Below are 5,974 nucleotides of genomic sequence, written 5' to 3' on the forward strand. Positions count from 1 at the left end.
TGTATGTATATATGTGCGCGGTTTGCAGTGTCGATTTTATAAAATGTGATTTATTTTGCAGGTAAGATGTATAACAACGCGAATATATATTTTTTTCTTTATTTTCACCCCTCTTTTTCTTTTTTCCGTCTTTTTCTTTTCTTCTATTTACTTACTGTAGTCGTAATAGTAGTAGTGGTAATAGTAATAGTGGTAATAGTAGTAGTGGTAGTAGTAGTAGTTTGTACTCGTAGTTGTTATTGTTGGTGTTGCTATTGTTGTCGGTGAGAGATTACAGCTGTGGTTGTAGTATTTATTGTCGTTCTTGTTCATCTCCTTGTTTATCTTCTTCTTCTTCTTCTTCTTCTTCTTCTTCTTCCGCCTCTTCTTCTTCTTCGTCGTCGTCTTCTTCTTCGTCGACTTGCCTCGATAGCTTCATCATTTTTCTGCTGCCGAGCAAAACATCACCATTCTCAACACCATTTCCTCTTCCTACTCCTCCTCCTCCTCCTCCTTCCCCCCTCTCCTTCAACTCACTTCTCTTTCCCTTTTTTTTTTTCTTCTTCGATATACTTTCTTCCACTCTTTCGCAATCGCTCTACTTTTCTCTCTTTCTCTCTCTATCTCTGTCTGTCTGTCTGTCTCTCTCTCTCTCTCACGCTCTGCCTCTCTTCCTCTGTTTAATTCACTCTCTCTCGATCTCTTTTCCCACTGCTACTACTACTACTACACCCGTCACAATTAACTTCCTCGCCTGCCATTTTCTGCCAACACCAACACCAACGCCAACACCAGCGCCACTGTTAGCAATAACAACGGCGGCACCATCACCTTCAACACTACCACTACCACGACAACCAACGTCAGGGCTACCACTGCGACTACTACTACAAGTATAATAACTTCCAGTTGTATTTAAAGCGCATGTTTCTCACTAGAAACTACACCAGTTCCACCTCTAACACCGAAATCGTGGTCTACGCCACCGCTGCTGCAACAAGTACTAGCCGTAACTAGCTTCTACCACCAAAACCAACACCAACACCACAATTACTCCCACTATAACGACAATGTCAGCTAACGAGGGTGTCTCTACGTGGTTACACAACTTGCTAGAAATAACAGCTAAAATCTACCTTAATCTACTTTCTACGGCGTTTAAAAAGAAAAAAAAAGAAAGCAAATAGAAAAAAAAAATTACACGGTTGCTCTTTATAATATGGCTTAGGGTGCCCCTCTGCATTTATGAAAATCGCGCAGTGGCATTGTATGTTACTATTATTATTTTTATTTTTATTTAAATCACAAGGAAAAAAGAAAAAGAAAAAAAATGGGGAAAACGAAATATTTTTTCAGCTCCTCGGGTGGCGCGTAAAGACTATTTTCAGGCAATTATCTTAATTAATTGATATCAAAGACCAAAAGAAATTTTCATACGTGCGTCCTGGGGGAGCAGCTTTTCCACACCTGTTACGATTGTACCCGCATTTACCCGGGAAACGACGGAGACCCTTCTTGGTCCTTTTCGCTCTGCTTCTGAAAAAAAAAAAAAGCGAGATGGTCACCTCTGTAACGCCAGCAACCAAACAAGTTTCTACATCGTCGTTCGCCCGCTAGAAACAACAGTCACAATGGATAATGTAAGTCTAAATACATTCTGAATATAAGACGTGATGGTCAAATCTGGATCAGTTTTAATTATAACTTACAAACAATAACAATCATCACCAATTCACTACTACGACTACGAGTCACAAATGGAGTTTCTAATTTGACTGTTCGATATGCTGGAAGTAGCAGCCAAATTTCCCTCAAAATCTCACCTTGTGTTAAATAGAAGGGATATGTTGGATAATGTAAAGGCGATTTAAACAGGCTGGATGGTCATGGTCGGAATACCTTGCTTACAACTTTGCTCGATCGGGTCTGACCTGGGACAGACAAATAAAGCACTCCAGCCTTGACTATGAGCTTGAATATGCAACAGTATTGCTGCCACTATCACCACCGGCACCACCGCCAGTACCAGCGCCGGCACCACCGCCAGCACCACCGCTCACATCGCCACCACTATCAGCACGACCATAAGCGCCACCGCCGCCACCGCAAACACCCACCGGCGCCATTGTCACCACCATCTCCACTGGCACCATACGCGTCACCAATACCACGAACACTACCCCCCCGTCCCTTCCTCATACACACGCCACCTCTGCGGACTACCACTGTCGCCACCACCAGCATCACAAAAATCACCTCTGTCACCACTGTCCTCCCCCCAGATCATCTCTGCCGCCGCCACCACCACCACCATACCACCGCCGCCGCCACCACCTCCACCGCCACCATGAGAACCACCACCGCCGCCACCACCTCCATCATGAGAACCACCGCCGCCACCACCACCTCCACCACCATCATGAGAACCACCGCCGCCACCACCACCTCCACCACCATCATGAGAACCACCACCGCCGCCACCATCTCCACCACCATCATGAGAACCACCGCCGCCGCCACCATCTCCACCAGCATCATCAGAACCACCACCGCCGCCACCACCTCCACCACCATCATGAGAACCACCGCCGCCGCCACCATCATGAGAACCACCCCGCTACCAACAAAACCACCAGTACAGCCAGTACAAACATCGCTGCACCGACAATGGCGCGGGAATCCCATATGTGGATTGTCAGGTCTTCTAGAGATAGCAGCCAAATCTCTCTCAAAATCATACGGAACTACTAACAGTATTCCCTCCATTATAGGAATCCCCTTCAAACACCAATGCTTTATCGACCCCTGTAGAATAAAAGGCAAAGTTGACATCTGCTAGATTCGAACGCAGAACATATGAAGGACTGTAAGTAAATATCGCAGAAATTTTGACTGACACTTTAACCATTCACCCATACTGCCAAGGTGGACTTGATTTGCTAGTAACAGCAGCCAAATCTCCATTCTCAGATCACATGCTGTGTAAAAAAAAAAAATGAACTAGAATAAAAATAAAATTTATGGACAAAGGATAATGCCGTCCTTGTTATACGAATAATACAGGATGGTCACGACTGGAATGGAACATCTTTGAGCATTGATCTACTCGGTTAGAAGCTAACCTGGGGCTAAAGTTCAGCAAAAATAACAACAACAACAACAATAACGACAGCAAAAACAACAGCAGCAGCGCAGTAATAAGTCAAAGGAAATCCTCTAGGTGGTCGCACGATTTGCTAGAAATAACAGCAAAATCTCTGTAATATTTCTCTCGCGCGTTTGTAAATGCCACGCACGCATTTATGCATAGCTTATTGTCATAGAAAAAGCCGAATGAGATAAAGTGGTTTTGGCTTTATTGCATACGGAGATGGGTCATGCATGAATTGTAAACATAAGTTTGTCTAGTCGATTAGTGTTAACTTGAGCGTAAACAACAATAAACAAACAATATATAATGCGATATAACGACAGAAGCAACCGATGTGATGACACGCAATAACTCGCAGCCACATGTTACGTAAAAAGCCGGCATACGTAAAACACACGCACACACACACACACATACCTACACACACATATATATACACACACGCGCGCGCATACACATTTACATATATACCCATATATATATATATATATATGAGAACATGGTACGGCGGTGTGGTTAAGAAGCTAAATTTGTAACTTACTGATTTTGGGTTCAAGCCCCACAGCACAGCACTTTGGGCAAGGGGGATTTTTAGTATACTCCTTGGCACTTCAAAGCCTTGCCATTTTGTAGAGCGGAACTCTGAGGAAGCCCCTCAGGAGTGGCTGTTTGGTAAGAAGCTTGCTTACCAACCACATGGTTCCGGGTTCAGTCCCACTGCGTGGCACCTTGGGCAAGTGTCTTCTACTATAAAACTTGAGCCGACCGAAGCCTTGTGGATGGTTTTGGTTGATGGAAACTGAAAGAAGCCCGTCGTACATATATATATATATATATATACGACGGGCTTCTTTCAGTTGGGGGGGGAGTTGTTCCCTCAACATCGCTTGACAACCTGTGTTGGTGTGTTTACACCCCACCCCCGTAACCTAGTTGTTCGGCAAAAAAGACCGATAGAATAAGTACTAGGCTTACAAAGAATAAGTCTTGGAGTCGGTCGATTTGTTCGACTAAAGACGGTGCTCCAGCATGGCCGCAGTCCAATCAAACGGCAGAAACAAAAAAGAAAGACGAAGATTCATATAAGCAAACACGCATGCTTGCACACAAACTAAATTACATTGAGATACACTACACAAACATCTGCATATAGGAATCCCTGGTTTTAACCCAGGTAACCTGGGTTCGATCCCCAGCACCAGAATTAATCATTTCATGGGCGATAGGCTTTACCCGTCACTCAGTTTAACACCACTGAATAAACGTGTGTGTGCGTGCGTGTGTGTGTGTGTGTGTGTGTGTGTGTGTGTATTTTTAATTTCTGCACAAGGCCAGCAATATTTAGAGGAGCGCGGAAGTGGAATACATCGACCTCAGTATTTGACTGGTATCTATTTTATCGACATTGAAAGGATGAAAGGCAAAGTCGATCTCGGTAGTTTGCACACACACACATTACACACACACACACACACACACATATATATATATATATATATATATATATATATATATATATATATATATACACACATCAATTTCTACCCTTATTATTATATATATATATATATATATATATATATATATATATGAAAGCATGCACGGGTATCAAAATTCGATAGCATACAGATTATTATGCACTAGTACATACACACGAATACCCACATATTAACATATGTTAACACATATAAACACGCACATTAATCAACGTATACTAGTATGTATATAAACAAAGATACACACATGCATACACAAACACGCATATACATACAACGTACCCTACGTTAAGTGCTTAGAAAACTACGCACGTACAAGACCATAGACGCATTAATATACTGATGTATATATATAAAAACATACACTCAGATACATTTAACATACGCATACACACACACACACACACACGCACGCATAGGCAGGCACAAGGATATATATATCAAAATACAGAGTTGAGTATACACGCATGTACACACTCGTATAGCCTGATAAACACACAAGATGGTTAAGATTTACATTTACACACGCACACAAACTCAAAAATCAATATACACGAATAGACACAGCAATCACACGCACATAATGATATATAGAGAGAGATATGCAGCTACAACACCCTGGCCACTTACATACACATGCGCACTAGTTTATATATATATATATATATATATATATATATATATATATGTATATATATGTATATATATACATATATATATATTTGGACTTCGACTTTACCTTCAGCTCCTAGTATTGCTTGTGACCACAAGGAAACAGCCAGGTTTGTGGTATGTATACTTACTACTACTACTACTTCCAATACTACCACCACCACCACCACTTCTATTTACCGCCACCATCACCACCACCACCACTTCTACTCACCACCACCACTACTACTATAGTTACAACAGGCATTACCACCCCTGCTACTAAAGCCGCCACCACCGCATCTTCTACGACAGGCGACAGCACAACCACCACTACCCCCCTACCAACGCTACTATAGCCAGCACTGTAATAACTACAATTGCCATCACCACTACAGCCAGCACTAGTACATCCACTACACTACCACCGCTACACTACTGCCATAATTGCTTAACAACCACAGCCATCTAACTATGACGGAGTCACCTCTACCACCACTATATTCGCAGAAATGCACTACTACTACTACTACTACTACAACTACTACTACATGTACTCTACTGCCGCAGCTACTACTATTGTTGCATTATATCGTACTTAGTCTACTACCACCGCAGCTACATTGTTATCGAAAACATTCACTACATCCCAACCACGGCAACACTGCGTTACTATAACGAACCCAACTATGACCAC

General features: G+C 42.5%; 1 protein-coding gene across 8 annotated transcripts in view; it reads right to left on the reverse strand.

Annotated features, from left to right (window-relative positions):
• LOC106878079 (uncharacterized) overlaps positions 1 to 5,589 on the reverse strand; it is a 498,193-nt gene extending 492,604 nt beyond the window's left edge. For 3 of the 8 annotated variants that reach the window (XR_016243211.1, XR_016243205.1, XM_089357857.1), the window contains exon 1: positions 1 to 1,550. This exon is cut by the window's left edge and continues 418 nt beyond it. The gene's annotated coding sequence lies outside the window, so the exon portion shown is untranslated. Of the gene's footprint in view, positions 1,551 to 5,365 lie in introns of those variants that run through there. The other 5 variants (XR_016243210.1, XR_016243212.1, XR_016243208.1 and 2 more) reach the window with 4 other exon arrangements.
• Between the last annotated feature and the right edge of the window lie 385 nt (positions 5,590 to 5,974).

The sequence above is a fragment of the Octopus bimaculoides genome, chromosome 9 (genome assembly GCF_046866305.1).
Source record: "Octopus bimaculoides isolate indiv1 chromosome 9, ASM4686630v1, whole genome shotgun sequence".
NCBI lineage: Eukaryota > Metazoa > Mollusca > Cephalopoda > Octopoda > Octopodidae > Octopus > Octopus bimaculoides.